Genomic DNA, 19,186 nt, shown 5'->3' with positions numbered 1-19,186 from the left:
AATTTAAATGATCCTTTAAATAGGATAACACTATGTTTTTTTTTCCATGAATTTTCCATGAATGTTAGATTTTCATTAATATTCTTATATAAATTAAAAACCATGTTCCCCAAAAATATTTTCAAGGAAATATTTTTTCCAGCTTCCTTTAGTCCTTCTACACGCGCCCCTTGTTTGTCACAAAGCTATCGCATGCATTGATTTTATTCTTAATTTAACCAACAGCTTTAAAATCTCTGCATATAATAAAAGGAAGATTCTGTCTGTGTGTGTATCTTTCGTTCGTGTTGCGCGTAAGGCGTAAGACCCAGGGCTACGAAATTTGGTACATAGGAGTGCATCTAGTCAAGAGCCAGTGCACCTCGAAGCGATTATTTTAAAATTCGAATGAGGTTTTTTTTTAAAATTTATTTTTATTTTTTTTGACGAAATGGCATCAAATCGCTAATTCTCCCTCAGTATATCAGCAGCAATAGCACGAAGCCATTGCTGCTGATATATTTACTGTTGCCATTGTTGTTGGTGATATCAGTACTGTTGCCACCTGGAAAAATGAGGGCGATAATTCTGTGCAATTTTTAAATTTAATGTTACTCTTGGATGCTGGATATTTGTCGAGAGGTACTTGAATACGACGTTTGTCGAGAGGTTGTTTCTCGAGAGGACTTTTGTCCAGAGGCCAGTTTGTTTTCCGGTACATTTAAAAGCTAGACGAAGATGGGCCGCATAGCGGCCGGTTAAAAATTCATTTGTGTTAATTTCACTAACTGTTATACATACCTCCTAGCAGTAGTAATAACTTCAAGGAGCGGGCCCACCAGCGGCCGAGCGGTAAAGCCGCTGAACACTGGTAGTTCGGTTCGAGGTTCGAATCCCGCGAACGGGCTGGCTGCATGGGCGTTTTCGTGGTTTTCCCCATGTGTAACGTGTATACGAGTCAGTTTCCCTTAGAAAGTCATCCACGAAGGCATCCCTCCCCTTAGGCAGATAGCCCTATTAATACCATAATTAATGCCATAATTAAATACACCAAACTTCAAAGAGCGTGAATTGATTAATTACATGTTATAAAGTATGTTACAAAGACAGCGGTTTTTTGCATAACTTATACGTTACGTATATAGAAAAGGAATTGTCAAAGAAAACCATTATAATATTTCGGGAAAACGCTTACCCAATATCATTTAGTTACGATGTTCCTCTTTGGAAGTCAGTTAGATCGTATGGTCGATGTGTTATAAAAGAATTAGATGCATTAAATACCAGGGTTTCTACTTCTCATGCATTAGTATTTATTTTTCGCTATAAAAACAAGAGCGCCAATGACTTATCAAAAATGAATATTTATGTAATTCTTTGTTACGTTAAGATATTATAATAAGGAAAATTTTTTATAACGAGAAGTCCCTAACTATCTTAAAAACAAGCTTTAAAGCAATATTTTTTCTTATTTTTGAAACTAATAGAGTACTTAAGTAAATAAAACTAAACATAATAACCATTTTCCATTAAAAAAAGTGGCACATAACTAAGTTTGGAGTATACTTTTTTATAACCACTAGAATGTTTTTCAAAAATGTGAACTGAGCATTCTGATAAATTGCAAGTTTAGTCTGGAGACTGTCAAGTAGGTTTTTCCGTTTCAAAGATTTTCATGCAGTTTATAAGCTCAAAATTAAGTGAAGATATTATAAGCAATGAGAATTTAAGCTCCGTTGATGTCACATACACACACAAAGAAAAAAAAAATCAGAAAAACATTTTCAATGAGAACAGACGTGCTAAAAACATTCGCAGCGGTTGAAAAATCAGTTTATCTTTTTCTAAACTATTGAACTTATATGTATATATAAGATGTAGTTTCAGTTTTGAATACAAAATGGTCTGAAACTTAAAAACACGTATCATTTTTTTAAATGTTCTGTTGCCATTGTGTTTAAGGAAATTTTTGACACAAATTACGCAAAACTAGAAACTAATGGTAGAAATAATTTTTGTTATTTTCATTACATTTCTTAAGTTTAACTATGGGTTACATACCAAGCATCAGACATTGCCATTTCATTTTTAGTTACAAATTCATTCATGCAACAGTTTTAAGATTTTATTCATGTGTTAAGAAATATCAACAGTGACTAATGTTTCTTCCTGTTTTATTCTTTATCTTTTATACAATAAGAAATCTTATTTCCCTGTTATTCAGTTTTATCTCGGAGAGCTGGGCACATGCGTCGCGGTCTAGAGATCAAAGTCAACCAGAATAGAAACATCTAGTTTTAAAGTTCCATGATCTTAAAGCACTATAGAAGAGCATTGTTGCTTTCAGCAAGATTTGAAATAGAATGCTGTATTTTGAACAATTAGAAAATATGCTAAAGTCCTATAAATGTAAAAGAGTTTAAAGCGCAAAACGTTGAAAAAAAATCTGAATTCTCGATGAAATACATGCATTAAATATATAGTTTATGAAAACATAAACTGATGTTTAGCTTCTTTTAGCCTTTGGGACAGCAAAATGTTAACTTTTTCAAAACAAAGGGTAGACGAATTTGAATAGAGTAAATAATTTTCACCTTAATATAGTGGATAACTGATTATATAGAGCATTTTTTGTCTTCAACTATACACAAACTTAGTTTACAAATATAATTTTTCCTTAATGACAATTTCATTGTAAAATAAATAATGAAATTCCCCATTTGTTTTATATTATTATTATTATTATAAGGTTTGTTTATATAAAGAATTAGGGATAAGCAGGCAGCTTACCGCAACAATAGCAATTAATTTATGTTCCAATACATATAAGAATATAGAACCCTTAATTTAGATGGAAATATTTAAACATATGAGCGCTTTAGTATATTAAAGATAATTAATAAATCTGGTCTATTTTCACCGCTCTTTTGGAAAAGGTTTTGTGCTCTTTAGAGATGAAGAACACAGCGTTCTGAATGGAAAAAAAGGTAAAAATATACAGTGGCTACTTTTATTATTTGCTATAACCTGTAACTCTCAAAGAACTTTTATTAAAATAAACCCCGAAACTCTATAACGGAGGTATATAATGCCTGGCCTTAAAACATTCCGTTTTAAGATGAACATATTAAATTTTAAAAGTTAACAGATAATTCTTCGCATATAAGCTTGAGAAGAAAAGCGAATATTTAGGGTCGTTCTTAGCGATTTCTTTTTGTTGTAATTCTTGGAATCATTGTAATATATTTTATTCCGAGCAAATACGACCGTTTATAGTCTTGTTAACGAAAAAAAAAAACTTTTTCTTAGACTGTAACAATAGCAGTACAGTAAATCTTTCATGAATTATTCCAATGCATCACCACTCTTCAGAAACTATTAAGAATTTCTGCAAGTAATTTTACTTGTTTCTCACGCATTTCGGCTTTACATTAAAGCAGTGATATCCTATCCGCCGCCGTTAAGATTTGTGACGCACCTCGCTTTGCTTAACAGAAAAGTTATTAAAAAGATAAGCACAATCTACGTTGAAAATAAAAACTGGTAGAATGATTTAGCATTTAACTGAATATGACCGCTTGTTTAAATGATCTAAAAACTCGTACTTAATGCCAAACTCAACTAATAACTTATGTAGGAAACAGTGACAGTGTTCTGAAATTGTAGGAATTTCACCTTAAAAGTGCAAGTAACTCTGTTTAAAGAAAGCCATGTAAATAGCGAATGAGATTCATTTTGAAATTTATTCAAGACTAGAGAACAGACATTAATATTGCTTACTGTATTTGCTACTCCATTCTTAGATGACATTAAACGCTTAAACGATATCTACAAGTTTCGAAAGAAAGGTATAGAGCTGTAATCAGATGTATTTCTTTGTCGACTTAAATATCCTTAAGTTTACTTTATATATTATTAAATATCTGCTTAAATAAAAAGTACTTGTCACTTCACTACTCAAACTTCGCATAAGGAACGCTATTTCATATTTATCACTTATAAATACTTTTCGATACAAACAACAATTATTTTACAGAACTTTGTGTCAGAACTATACTATATTTCCAAAGAGACCTTGAAATAAAATTACTAGAACATCCTGAAAAGAGTTTTTCAAATTACGATTACATGCCATACATATTAAACAGTTTTTTATTTATTTTATTGAGATATTTTGTGACCTTGACAACATCGGCATAATTTCTATACGACAAAAATTCTTATATTAGTTCAACTTTCCTGTCAAGTAATATTTCAGAATAACTACACGAGATAAGTTACATATTTTTTTCAACTTTACAATTGCAGCTTTGCCGCTGATTTAAAAATGGAATTAACAGTACTAGATAATCACTTACCTCTCTAAAGATGCCGATAACAAAAAACATTACCTACGAGTAAAAAAAAAAAAAAAAAAAAAGTTTAAAAAAAATGTCTGTTTACTCACCTACGAGAGCGGCTGAAGAGGAAGTTAATTTCGACTAGATTAACGACTCAATAAGTTCTCTGAAATCTGTTTAATAACACACACATAAAAGAAAAAATACTTCGAGTACTTACATATCTGTATGTTACACTATAACATTTTCGTCTATTAGGTTATTCAAACCTTACAGCCCATAAAAATGTGCAATATTTCAAAGTGTTCTTCTCTAATTGTAGGAAAAAATGCTGCGATTTTTTATCTGAAGTTTATTATATCAATATGCACATCTTGGTAATGTTTCTTCGACTATCTGAACACCAGGTTGTCAGGCAGACGGAATTGTAAACGTCCATAATCATTCGAGGATAATTCAGTCTGTTAATCCATCAGATTATAAGGTACAGGTAGTGTTTCATGGAAAGTCGAACCTACCTTGATGAAGCATCAGAAAGTCTGTGCTAGTGCAACACTATCCGAGTCTTTGCGTGATGTTTTTAGAACATGCAGACAACTTGGAATAGTTACCTTCAAATATGTGCCAATCTCCGATGGCCATTTTGGGAGAGTTCAAATCACGGAGCACACGGATGAGGGTGTCGTATCTAATTTTAGTTTTTGCACGTGAAAGACAAGACGAAGGTGAGGAGACAACCGGAGGCCTCGTGTTGTTTGCGGTCGATGATGGCCGTCATACCCTTCCGTCCGTCTGACATCCTCGGGGATCACATCTGTTCACCTGAAGGTCAGAAGGGCGTTCATTCTGTATTACTTGCTGATTATTTTTAAAAATGCATTAACTGGTAGAATATATATTACCCTAAGAAATAAACCAATACTATTTTGCATGTCATACAAGGTGCTTCAAAAGAGGCTATACAACTTTGCATGAGAATAAAAAGTAACTGCACTAGGTAGTAATTTTTACCACTGTGCAAATGCAGAGAAACTTTTGAAGCAAGTTCGATGTGATGGCTTCTACTGACCCACCCACAGAAACCAGTTTCCTGCTTCTTATGACTTAGATGTCTGATAAAATTTTAGGAATGGTCGCAATAGTTCTGAAACGCAGTTGGACCCTATCTGGCAATGGCTCGACATTTAGCGACATTCCTCGAGATAAAATCCAACAGTGCAAGGATGTCAGAAGAAACGTACAGTAATGTATCCACTCTGTATCATCAGAACTTGCCATTTCTAGTGATGATGTATTTTCTTGTCAAACCATTCATTTTGTTTTTCTGCATGTTCCAAGTCATTCTGTATTCCTTTGCAAAGTTGTTTAACCCTTTTGAAATAACCTATGCCATCATTTTCATCATAACGCCCTCTATTCTCATTGCTTACATTAAAGAACGGAAGAAGAACAAGCACATACTTAACAAAATAATATATGTATAAAAATGAACTAAATATATTTTTCATTCATCAACAATTTCAAGACACGTCATTATAAGTGTCATGTAAATCTGCTTGCAATGTTTGTTTTCGTTTACGTTGGTAAGCAATGAGAATAGGAATAGGTACGTGCTAATGAAGAATGATACAAGTACTATGATTACTTACTGTTATATTTGCAGTAGAAAATTAAAAAACACATTCTTCTTGGCATGATTTTTCTTTATGTAAGACAAATCTGTAACTAACTTTGTGTTTAATGATTGAAGTGAAAAAAGAATTAAGAAAGAAAGAGGTAATTACATATTAAAAATGGAAGAAGTGTTCACTAAGTAAGTAGAGTTGAGCAAGAAAAACATTTAACGAAATTCAGAATGTTCAACATGAAAGTAAAATTCGTCTAACAAGCGGAATTGTTAAATAAAATAAATTCTTTGCTGAGTGTTTTGTAATTATATTTACTGTAACAAAGAAAATTAGCAAGGTTACATAGTTGAATTTTCAATTAATACTAAATAATTTTAAAAGTTATCTTTATTTTTCATTAAATTAATAAAAACACCTTCTGTCAACTGAAAAATTTTGAAAATGGAAAGGAACATGTTCGAGGGCTCTGTGGCATTACAGACAATAACTGTAATAATAGTATCATAATTCTTCAAACTTTTAAATATTTAACGATTTCAGCTATGGTATATGAAAGCATAACCGATACTTAAAGCCATCTGAAGTGGTACATAAGTAATTTATATTGTTTTAGCTTAAGAAGTATTTATCCTGAACTTATTTATTAAACTGCCAATATTTTCCACAAAATTCAAAATTTCTTAATTTTTGTAGATAAGGGTTTTATTAATTGTTTAATTTTAACAAAATAATTTTATCTTAAATTTGAGCACAAATAAGTTCGTTAAAGATCTAGAAAAATTAAATAAATAAAAAATACGAAGTTTTTAGATATAAAAATTATGGAGAGTGTATAAAAAATTGCTTGAAAAAGAATATTCTATAACTGAAGCGCAAATTATTTAATAAGAACAGAAAAATATATCTTTCCCTTGAAGAAGTGTTCTAAAATGTTAAAAGCAAAGAAAAGACTCTAAATACTAAGTCTTACATTGATTCAGTAGACTCTAATCTTAAGGATAAAATGCTCTTAAAGATATAAAATAATAAAAAGGATACATGCAATAAATAAAGAAAATCGAGATATTCACTATAGAAAACTTTCAATTTTTATTCTCATACCTATTAACACAGCGTTACTAAGAAATCAAAAGCATTATTTTTTTCACTTTGATACCTAGACAAAGAATTTTAAAAAATGGATTTTGAACGAAACGTTTAAAACCACTTAGCACGAGACTGAATAATTTCATTTTTATCTGGCTTTGTTTCTAAACACGTAGAAATATAAATTTATCACGCTGAAGTGTGAATTTGAAGCAATGTAATGATTAATTGCGTTAGAAGTGAATTTCTCTTAAGGAAATGCTGAAGAAAAGTGACTGAAGAATTTTTGCTGGAAAAATAGCACTTTCCCCAATCTGTTGTTGAAAAAAATTATACACGAAGTTGCGATTTATTATTTAAACAGAATAAATAAGAGACATGATGCAAATAAGGCTTTGTAAAATTTATTCTTTAACATAAACTGCAATTTGTTGAAATTTCAAATTGCAATAAAATTATTGATTCCAATAAAATATCACTATAGTCTGTTAATCTAGTGTAGTTATTAAGAAAATCTCTACGAAGTGTATGTCTGTAACAGTATTAATTCTTGATTCTTTTTCAAGCAGCAATTAGAGTTAATTCTTTTAACTTTTTTAACTGCAAGAGGAATTGGAGCTATTCAGAATTATTTTAAACATAAAAGTAATTTACATTATTCATTATATTTTAATGTAAAATATTTAAATAGCACAGTAAGATAATTTTTATTATTTGCATATATGCACATGAATGCGTAAGTAGTAGGAAATAAATTCTTTAGAATTTAGAAAATTAAAATTTATACAGCAGTTATTTCTTTGCACTAATGTTATTCTCCTAAACTGCACGTTCTTATTTATTATTTCCGGGCGCTTTTTTCTAAATATTTACAATATTTCTAGATTTTAGTCAATTCAGAATTTTGCTATTCATCCAGTGCATATAATGGAGCATTTTATGACAATTCACAAGCTATTCGCCGCAACTTAAATATCTTCTTCTGAGGTGATTTCCTCCTTCTAAAGAATTGTTTTCCATTAACAGCATCGAAATAATAATTATAACTTTCCTACTTTTATTCGTTTTTTCCTTTAATATCCTAACGAGAAACAAACGTTTTCAAAAATTAGTAGTTTTATAAATTTCACGTCTAAAACATTCAATAGTTTTCATCAAGAAAAAATAAATACTAGCCATTTAATCGTTAGAGACTAACTACGTATCCATTGTTAAATATATTTAAACAAATAACATTGAGTCCTTATTAAAATCTTAATGTAACGAATGTGGCTGTTAAAATAACAAGTGTTTGAGTAGTTATTTATTCTAAATTCAAAACCTGATATTAAACATCATCTATTAAGCAAAATCTTTCTGAGACAATACTGTTCTTAACTCTTTTCCAAATTATTATGTTATTACTCATTTCTACCAATTCAAATATGCTACGTGAGCTCTAAATTAAATAAATAAGTAAAATTAAGTAAGTAAAAATTAAATGATGATAACATGTTTCGACTTATAATAACAATTCAAATAGGTTTCACAGTGAGAGAACTGATAAAGCATAGATATAATGAATATCATATTTTAAAAGTAGTTGCGAAAGAAACCCAAACGAACTTTTGTTAAAATGCGAGTAATTAATGAGTATGTGAATTTATTCGAGTTTGTTCAAGAAATTTTTATTATGAAAGTGTCTCTTTGTGAATCCTAGTGTTTAACACATTTCTTTTGTACTTCAGCCAAGTAACTATATTTGAGAGTATTATTGTCAAAGTTGGTGAATTCGACAATAATCATAAATTCAAAATTTCATAACTTTGACAATAATGTGAAATTTTATGAATTCACTAAATACTAGCTTTTTACTAAATACTAGCTATAAAATTTAGTTACATTCGCTAATTTCTAAATGAACTAATCTGCATGGAGACTGGATACCGGAAAAGCTAGTAGAAGGGGAGATAACATGTTTTTATCTACAATAATTTGCATTCTTAGCTATCAAGACAAGTTCTGAAAATGTAATCTGTGTTACAAGTAGGTATATATCTTTCCTCTTTTCTTATAAGGTACTTCTGCCACTAATTGCTTACCTGTTACCTACGCTGCATTTTTTCCAAAATAAGCCATTAGTAAACGCTGAAATATTTTAACCCCTTGTTGTTGTGACTTATCTCACTTGTCTGGCATCAGAGCAATCCCACAAAATTCATTGTAGCAAGGAGAGCAAGTTTGCGCCTGTCGTTGGCTAGAGTCTTGAGTACAATACACGTGACAGTACGATTTCGCTGAGGGTCTCCCACCCTCTTTCCCTACCACCAACCTCTCTAGAGGACTTTCGGCTCGCCATATACTTAGAGTGCCTCCATGCCACAAAGCTACTCTACATTTACAAACATCCGTGCCTTCTCCGGGATTCGAATCCGGGTGCTTCGGTATTGCAGTAGGCTCCCTAACCATTATTCCGTCTGAACGACTTTTAACACCGACTTTAACTCCACTAAATCGCTTAATAAATTTATCCTTTGATAACAGCTTCAAATCAGCTCCTTTTCCAGCCATTTTATAGCTAAGAGATGATATAGCTTCTCAAAATCCTGTCAGTGTAAAAGCCAAGATACTAGCATCGACTTTTAATTTTGTCGATATTCTTGCTATTTTAATTTCCAGCGTGTATTCAAAACTTTCGATTATCTAAAGGACTGCTTTTAGTTAAAGGAAGGTAGTTCCTTTTACAAAGTTTTCTAAAAATATTGTACTGTTTTCTTATTTCTATTTCTTCAAACCCAAGAATATTAATCATTAGGGAAACTAGAAAACCATTAGGGACTCTCGATTCAATGTTAGCATTCTTTTATATGGGAATGTTATTACTCGACGTTTGAAAACTTTCAAAACCTGCATAAATTTTAAATGATAAGTCTCATACTTAGGTATTTGTTTTATGTAATAATAACAGAATACTAAAAATTCACAGCATTTCATGAATACAATAGCTATTTTGTAATTTTACCTAAAAAAACCCAGTTTTCAAAATTTCATACGTCTGCATTACTGTAAAAGACATAAGGAATTGTAACATTCCTCCGTGCATGCTGGGGATCTAAGTCCACCTAGCAAATGGAAGATCCGTGGATAAATTCCCAGTAAGGGCCCAATTTATTTTTCAGTTTTTCTGCTCCGAAAAAGCTAATAATTTCTATAAATTGACTAGTAATTTAAGGTAGATATTCGTAAAAATAAGGGAAACAATATTTGCCTTTCTATTTATAATCAAAGTTCTTGTGTAATGTGGCTATAAGTAAGGGCTTAATAATGCTCAGAATCTAGTCACCAAGTTATTACGTACTACGCATTTATTTAATGCTTTCGTAATTACATTTTAGACTATGAATGAAAATACTTTTGAATTACAGCACTTTGAAAATAAAGAGAATCTATTTAAATGTCCCATTGTTGTTTTGAATACTGGTTCCGCAGTCAAATTAAAAAAATCTGTTAGAATATCCTGTGATTAAAAATAACAGATGTAATATTTTTTAAAACGTTTTTTTGGTTATGCACAGAAACTTTAAAACGAGAATAATTATTTCGTAATATTTTGCATCTAATATAGCACCATTATAACAACTTGAACAAAAATTCAGCGTTTATTAAACAGCAGCATATTATTACAAGCTTTCTGGAAGATGCGATTCGAGAAGTAAAACGCATTTTCTTCAATAATCCAATAAATTCATGCTCTCCAATTCTGTTCTATATAACAGAAAATTAATACTGTGGTAGCTAGAAAGAATAACTAAATAATCAAAATATAAAAAGGGAGAAAAGTGTGTATATTTTATACCCTTTTTTAGTCAGTAATCAAAAATCAGTTAAAAGTATCAGACAGCGACAACTTGGATATTCACAGAAAGCTCTTGTGGATTACAAAAGAAATAGAAATCGCTAGATAGTTTAAATTAAGTAAAAAAAAAATTTCAAGATCGAGTACAATTCATGTACTTCTCGGGTTCAATTTTTAGAATAAACTAAGAATAGACTTTTGAAATGTATATTCAAAAACCAATTAAATATACCACGAAGCAGCGGCAGTTAGATTATGAGAATATTTCATACGAAGCTTCTCTAAATATGAAGCAAATAACAACGGCTGGATAATTTGAATCAAGTTGAGGGGAAAATGTCTAAATTTCGCATTATTTATTTGTTGAACGCATGCCTATTTCTTGGAATGCATTCATTTTATAATTAAAGTGTTTAAACCTTCGATCCTTAATTCACTCAAAGCCAAGATCTTATTATGAGAAAAATCCTACAACATTTCGTTTTTGCTACACTGAGCAAATTAATTAAAAATGAGGAATGCATGCATTTTAGATTATTTTTGTTAAGGTAAACCATGGTTAATTACCTTCCTAGCTTCAAAGAGGACTTTATAAAAGAAACTAGACAGTACGTGTATAAGGAAAAATCAGTATAAGTATAAGACAGTATAAGGAAAAATCGCTGAAATCCCAGGAAGTTAGCCCGTTTAAAAGTCAGATATATAAATCCCGAAAAATTTATAATGTTTCTTAAATTACTCGAGCGCTGATGGATAACAAGAGAAATGTGCAATAAAATTATGTCAATGCTATTAAAAATGTAAACAATATTAATGCAGAAAATAGCATTTAACATACAAAACAAAAACAAACAAACAAAAAAAAGCACTGCTAAGAAATTATTCTTCCGTATCACACCTTGTATTTTGAAGTCTTGAAAGTTCAGGATACAGACTACTTACTTTATTCGAATATGAACTTTTAATTTTTTTCAAACGTTTTCTATCGCTTTAGTTTTGAACAACTCTACAGGACGCTGGTATTGAGTTTTTCCCAAAACTACTTACCATTAAAATCTTTCTCGTTTTGTAAGGTATTTCTTCCTCCTTCTTAGCATACCTTTGTGGTGTAATGGTCAGCATGCTCGGCGTGTATTCGAGAGGTCCGTGGTTCGAGTCCCGGAGAAAGCATTGCTCCTTTTTCCTCTCTCCTGCTTTCAAAAAATACCTAATGTCTCTAGCGCCCGAACTAAAAAAGGTGGTGGATAATTAATCGCCACCACCAGGATTTGGCGATTGCTTCCCCTAATCCCCAGTCGTCTTTTAAAAGGTAGAGTATGTAAGGTATTTCTCCCGCTTTCTTAACATGCCTTTGCGGTGTAGTGGTCTGCACGCTCGGCGCGTATTCGAGAGGTCTGTAGTTCGAGTCCCGGTGAAGGCATTGCTCATTTTTCATCTCTCCTGCTTTCAAAAAATACCTAATTTCTCTACAGTGTAACCTAAAGAAATCCTCTGACCTTGTTCTTTTTATTTTTCGGATAGAAAATCTACGTGGCGAATCATAAATGTTTCTATAAATTGAAGGAAATGCTACATACTATTGTATAATTTAAAACGAAATAATGAATGGTACATTAAACTTGATAATTGGTTCTGAGAGGAAAAACTATAGTTCAAATATATCAAGATAATTAATGGTTTGATGAACTGTTTTCTCTTTGAAGAAGAAACAATCACAGAGTCGTATGCGAGATTCACAAGGTCATATACGATCCTCGGCAGTGTCACTGATGACCTCTACCCATCACTGCGATTAATAACTGCAATAAGTCTTTTACATGAAAAAGTATTTTCAATAAGTATACTCGAATAAAATTAATTTACGGACATTAACTGAATAATTTATAGTTATTTTGTCCTTTCCTAAAAAAAAATGCCCCACCACATTCATTAGGCTGTTTTGTAAGTAGGAATTTAGTAAACTCTACCATTCTCCTAATGGGAATTGAACCTAAGGCATTTTATTTTGACTCCCATACTCAGGTACATATGGGAACAATGCTTTTAATTCCTTATATCCCTCTGACAAACGCAAGGAAGCAGAGAGAGGGTGGGTAGAGCTAGTCAGCCAAATCAAGGTAGTCAGGAGTTATTCTTAATCACGTTTTAAACCGAGCGCCAATGAAAAGCCAAAGATTTCTCATAGCAGGAGTCTTTGGGGGGGAAAGAAATACTTCCTCTTTCTCGTCGAGAGTCGGCCCACCAGCGGCCGAGCGGTATAGTCGCTGAACACTGGAAGTTCGGTCCGAGGTTCGAATACCGCGAACGGACCGGCTGCACGAGTGTTTTCGTGGTTTTCCCAATGTGTAACGTGTGTACGAACCAGTTTTCCTTAGAAAGTCCTCCACGAAGGCATCCCACCTCTTAGGCAGATAGCCCTAGTTTGCTTTGTCATAATTAAATACACCACACCACACCACACCACACCACCTTTCCTAAAATTATGTGCTCGGCAGTGTATTCCAGCTGCGAACGTTATTACTATTGTGTTCTGCTGTAGGAGTAATTTCTGTAGCACTTTACAGCGGCTTTATAGAATGACTCAGAAATATTGGCTACACAAATAAACTTGTAGACATATTTCTGATTCATACCGTAAGCAAACTCGATACTGGGCTGTTAATTTCTATACATTTTTTTAAAAGCTTCCGAAAATGTAATTTAAAATTAATTTGTTTACTAGCTGAATATAACTGCGTTATTTGGAAATTACAACTGCGTTATTTGGAAAAGTTCTAAAGACTGCAGAGGTTGTTTTACTAACACCCTTCATATGCTTCTGTAGTCGAAGTTAAATTCATTTAATTCTTACAAAGTCGCTTGAAGTTAACAGTGTGTCGCTGTAAAGTGTTACAGAAGTGTCTTCCACAGCAGAACACAATAAAATAACGTTCACAGCTGAAATACACTGGAATATTCTCTAATTTTGAGAAAGTGAAGGAGGACTGAAAAGGAACAAAAGAAGTAGTCCGTTTTGTTAAAGGACAAAATAGCTATAAATTATTCAATTAGTGTCCGTAAATTTATTTTACTAGAGTATATTTATTGAAATTACTTTCGCTGTTTCCTGTAAGAGACTTAGCTGTACTAAGTCTCTTACATGAAATAGTGATCGCCAAGGATCGCATATGACCATGTGAATCTCGCACACGACTCTGTGATTGACTCTTTCTTCTTCAGAGAAAAAATAGTTTATCAGACCATTAATTATCTTGACACATTCGAACTATAGTTTTCCCTCAGTCACCTCCAAATGAAGCCAAATGTGCTTTCTCTTCTGGGTGGAACACCCTTCACTGGGGGATTCTGAGAAGGTAAGAAAGTACAAACTTAATGGAATTTGTGTAAGCTTGTGAAGATTGTGGCATCATCCACAATGGCTATGATTCACCGCTAAGGAAGTGAATTAGTCAATAGATTTGAAACTGTGAAAGCTACTAAATGAACCATGTAAAACTTTGCTCATGTCAAAATGTACGCAGGAAACTACTGTGTTTAATGATTAGGCACTGAAAAGACTTGCTGTCGATGAAATGTGACGACTCTGAAACGTATTTCAAAAGCATCGATATTTTTGGTGAATAATTTACGAACATTTTGTATTTTTCATTTTTACTTTTTATTGATCTTATTAAATTTCATTTCAAGAAAATACGAGTCAGAAACTAAGGAATTCGATATATCTGAAAAAGAAACTAATGTTTTCACCAAAGAAAGTTATTAGGTCAGTCCATAAATTCATGTGCATTTTTTGGTAAATTTTTAAATAATATAAAAAACACAATTTAACATTTTAATCAAATGTGTAATTTCCTCCATTATCTATCTCGCCATCTTACAGGCAGCTTTTTTATGCCATTGTAGTAGAAAGACTCTGGTTTTGATGCACAAACAAAAAAAAATCTTGAAAGTTCATTGTGTACATCCTGTTTAGAATTTAATTTTTTTTCCAAGCAAAAAAATTTTGTAAAGCACTAAATAAGTGAAAATCACTTGGGGCAATATCTGGGGAGTAAGCAGGATGTGTCAAAAGCTCCCAATTAAATTCACGAATTTTTTGCAGCGTTGTTCGAGCCGTATGCGGTCTAGCGTTATCATGATGAAACAACACTTTCTTGATATTCCCCAATCGTGGGCGTTTTTTGATCATTTCTGAGTTTAGACGGCAAAATTATTCACTATAAACTTCTGAATTAATGGCTTGATTTGGTTCTAACAGTTCAAAACGTCCTGAACGGGGTTCATCATCAATGCTGCTTTTTCCAACTTTAAATTTTTAAAACCATTTCTGGGCAGTCCTTACATTAATAGTGTGTTCACCATGTACACTATTAATTTTTATCGCTGCAAACCTCGCAGATTCACCCCACGAAAATAAAAAAATGTAGCACAGCACGTTTGTACTGATTATCTATATTCATCTTCTATGGGTACTAAAATGCGTTCGATATTTACGAAAGTTTGTGATGAACTGAATAATATGTTATTCAAACGATGATAAGTTTCAACAGGTTCAAAATTGTATTGTTTTATTAAATGCGTCATAGTGAATTCCATGCATACTCTTATGGAGTGACCCGATAGTAAGAATAAGCTAAATTCACTAAAGTTCCTGAAATTAATTTTGAAAGGATTTTATCCCTTTCAGACTCTTAGTAGATTAAAATTAATGAATGCAGCTATTGAAGAATAATTTTACGCACAAATTTTTTAAAAAGGGAAAAAACACAAGATAAAAGCCTGCAAAATATTTAAATCTGGGAGGCGAAATAAAAAAAAATCGTTAATGACAGATATAAAAAATTTAGTAGAAAAATTGATAGTAAAATTAATTGATTTCGTTTAAGTATCATTAACAACTCGTTTATCCTTAAATTGAACCACATTTACACTATGTATTTTCTAACCGAAGATGATATACTAGACACAAACACCTATTACCAAAAATAAAGTTTTGAAATTCATTCTTTCTCTATGAAAATTCTGGAGTAGTTATAAAATTATTCTCAAATACTGGAGTGGTTTAGTTAAGAAGAAAGGAAAAAAATTTTAGGAACAGTCAACACTTTACTCCTAGTATTAACACAAAAGCTAGATCTTGTGCTTCACAACTTGTGATTAATATCAACATGATATGAAAAGCAACCGAGAATCCCTGCTAAATAAAATAGTTTGTATTTAGGAATATATACTGAATTACATCCGATATTAATTGTTGTTTGTGAATGAGGGAATGAAATGTTACCCAATGAAATAGTGGTAAGAAATGGTTTTTTTAAAGACTAGAAACTTCTTTCTCTCTCTCTGTATATATATATATATATATATATATATGGGTCTATGTGGAATTTCAAAAGCTTTTTATTTTACTTTTTTCAAAAACTTAATTGCATGCTCATCGTTTAATTGTTAATCAACTTAATTGCCTTTCAAGAACTTATTTGCATGTTCAAAACTTACATGTAAATTTTCAGTTTGGTATCTTGAAAGCTACAGAATTTATTTATATCGGCTTTTCTGGCTTTTACTGAAGATAGAACAAGTTTAATATTAATGTTTTTGACATATATTTAAGGGTTTTTTAATATTAAATAAGTAGTCTAAACCCTCTAAGGACTTTTTTATATTAAATAAATAGTAGAATTGCTCAAAACTGGCAGAAAATGGGATCAGAAGTTTTATCATCAAATTTATATTCATGGTAAAGTACCAGTAGGATTTTGTTTTATTAGTCATAGGTATAAGTAGATAGTCCAGACATACTTCAAAGTTGTCCGAAAATTATCTAGTAGAGCGAAAAACATCTACTGTACTGCATATTCTGAACAGGCCACCACTTACTCCAGACCTTAATTCTACTGAAATTCTATAGGATTTAGTAGATCGAGACCTTGAAAATTTCGAAAGTGTTTCAAGAAGTATATTTTGGGAACAAATATTACAAGTCCGAACAGGAATTGTGAGCGAAACTTTAGCAAAATAAATCCTTTCAATACCAGCGACATTCAAAGCTGGGGTGAATACAAAACTGATTTTAAAAAAGGGATTATGTTTTAATAGTATTGTGTTGAGAGTGTAGTATTCAGTTAATGTTTAAATTAAAGGAATAAATGTATTTTTATGGATAAAAATATATATTTATAATTATCCATTATGTAAATGTGTGTGAGTGTGATTATGGCAAAGCCTCGAGGGCTATCTGCGTAAAGGAAGGGATGCCTTCGTGGAGGACTTTCTAAGGGAAACTGGCTCGTATGCACGTTACACATGGGGAAAACCACGAAAACGCCCATGCAGCCAGCCCGTTCGCTGGATTCGAACCTCGGATCGAACTGCCATTGTTCAGCTACTTTACCGCTCGGCCGCTGGTGGGCCTCTTATGTAAATGAAAAAGATATATATTTATAATTATCCATTATGTAAATGAAATGGATATCAAAAATATTGTAGAAAAGTCATTGTTCTGCAATATTTTTGAGGAATGAATGCTGTATATATACGCAAATAAAGTTAAAGATGTTTCAAAAAATGGAGAAAAAAACTTCAGAAACCTGGTTTCAGTTGTTTAAAATTAATTCATTTGCAAAATGTTGTGAAAAGATGTGTGTGGAAAGTTGTAAATAATTCGTAATTGGCTCTCGATTTTATAAATTTGCTGGACTTTAATATAGAAAAGGTTAAATGAAATTTTGTCGCAAAATTGGAAATTTTTTAAGTAAGAGTGTCATTAAAGGTTTTTAAAACTTTAAGAACTAATTCAATAGCTGGTAAAACTTGCAGTCACTACTGTATTATTTTCTCGTAGCTTTATAAGTTATTTTGTTTCAAAACTGTATTTCTTATGTTTTTGAAATACCAAAAAGAAGAGTTGTTCTATTTTAAGGAAGCAGGAAAGGTCATAGTAATACATGACAGCTACTAAAAGGGATAACTTTCAGCAAAATTTTACGGTGGGAAAGAAAAAAGGAATTGTTCACTGAGAATCAAGGATTGAAACTTCCACATATATCAAATACTTAGCTTTTGTGAATGAATTTATCAGAAGTGTAAGAATGCACATTTATATTTAACGCAAGTTTATTTTTCATAAATATAGACGACTTCAATAACATTTTAAAATAATGATTAGTAAACAAAAGAAATTAAAAGAGGAAACAAACTGGATCTGAATGAGGCAAATATAGGGCTTGACATTTCTTTCTAATAACTAGCATGTTGAAATAGCAGAATTCATTTTCTTAAAATTAGTTAAATAAAATTCTAGTTTTTAAATTCTGACAAAGAAACTGCAGTATTAAAAAATAAGTACAAATGCTGAATTCGATGCCATGATAGAAGTTATTTTCAAGGGATAGTTTAGAAAACGATCAGAAAAAAACGGATAATGAAAAAAATTGTAAAACTTTTATGCACGAAACCAAAGTCCAGCTGCAGAAAACTGGGGTGCATTTCTTCTCGCTCGGAAAAGTTATAAAAGATTCGAAAATATTCGTTAAAAATTCGAAAAAATATTCGAACGTTTGTAAATTTAAACAAAATTTCCGAACCTCTGGCTCAGAAATTTATGTTGATCTACTTTGTCTTACTTATTTAGAGCATTGAGTACATTCGTCTAATTCATTAAAGTTCAAAAATATGCTTCATGAATGCATGAATTGAAATAAGAAGTTTTCAGTATAAGTGTAATTGCTTTCTAAAATTAAATTTTATTTAGATCTTGAAAACCTAGCTTCGACTGTCACTTGAAGCTAAGGTTTCCTCCTTCTCGATCAAGTAGCTCTTTTTCCACAAAACTACCGATTCCTTTGAACCGTCCATAAACTTGGAGAAATGTATCCCATTTCAATAAAAATGATTTACTAATCATCAAAAGTACTAGAAAAGCTTTATGCATTTCACTCAAATAAATATGAATTTTTGAAGCACCTTTTAAATAACTCGGTCGGATACGACCTTGCTTAGAAGCAACTTGTGATTGGCATACATTATGAATGAAAAAACTAAATTTTGAGAATAATCTGACATCGATCATTCCTTTACAGAAGGAAAGAAAACTTTTTCAGCAAAATTGTTTTGGTAATTTTTTTTTTTTTTTTTTTGTTCTTTAATAGGATCCGTAACTTCTAGTTTACTTTGAAAATCAAAGGAAAGAGCAAAAGAATAATACGCCACAGAAAATGCGAAGCAGAAGAATGGACAAAGAGTAAAACAAGTAAGGTATTTTGCACTTAATTTAATATTTAAATGTAGCGAACATGTTTTTACGCGTAACAGAATAA

The 19,186-nt window shown here is 31.6% G+C and overlaps 1 protein-coding gene and 1 long non-coding RNA gene across 10 annotated transcripts in view; one reads left to right on the top strand and one right to left on the bottom strand.

Annotated features, from left to right (window-relative positions):
• The window catches only part of LOC118193656 (silk gland factor 1-like), a 232,912-nt gene that overhangs the window by 155,113 nt on the left and 58,613 nt on the right, over positions 1-19,186 (bottom strand). For 2 of the 6 annotated variants that reach the window (XR_015039042.1, XR_015039043.1), the window contains exon 2: positions 4,931-5,141. The exons of the other annotated variants lie outside the window; for them this stretch is intronic. The gene's annotated coding sequence lies outside the window, so the exon portion shown is untranslated. The remainder of the gene's footprint in view (positions 1-4,930; positions 5,142-19,186) is intronic. 6 annotated transcript variants of the gene reach the window in all.
• The window catches only part of LOC118191773 (uncharacterized), a 478,434-nt gene that overhangs the window by 420,879 nt on the left and 38,369 nt on the right, over positions 1-19,186 (top strand). For all 4 annotated transcript variants that reach the window (XR_015039049.1, XR_015039050.1, XR_015039053.1 and 1 more), the window contains one exon: positions 19,019-19,119. This is a non-coding gene — a long non-coding RNA (uncharacterized LOC118191773). The remainder of the gene's footprint in view (positions 1-19,018; positions 19,120-19,186) is intronic.

The sequence above is a fragment of the Stegodyphus dumicola genome, chromosome X2 (assembly GCF_044657685.1).
Source record: "Stegodyphus dumicola isolate Sdum_Otavi_A_Nest chromosome X2, ASM4465768v1".
Lineage (NCBI taxonomy): Eukaryota > Metazoa > Arthropoda > Arachnida > Araneae > Eresidae > Stegodyphus > Stegodyphus dumicola.
This window is presented reverse-complemented; position numbering and strand designations above follow the sequence as displayed.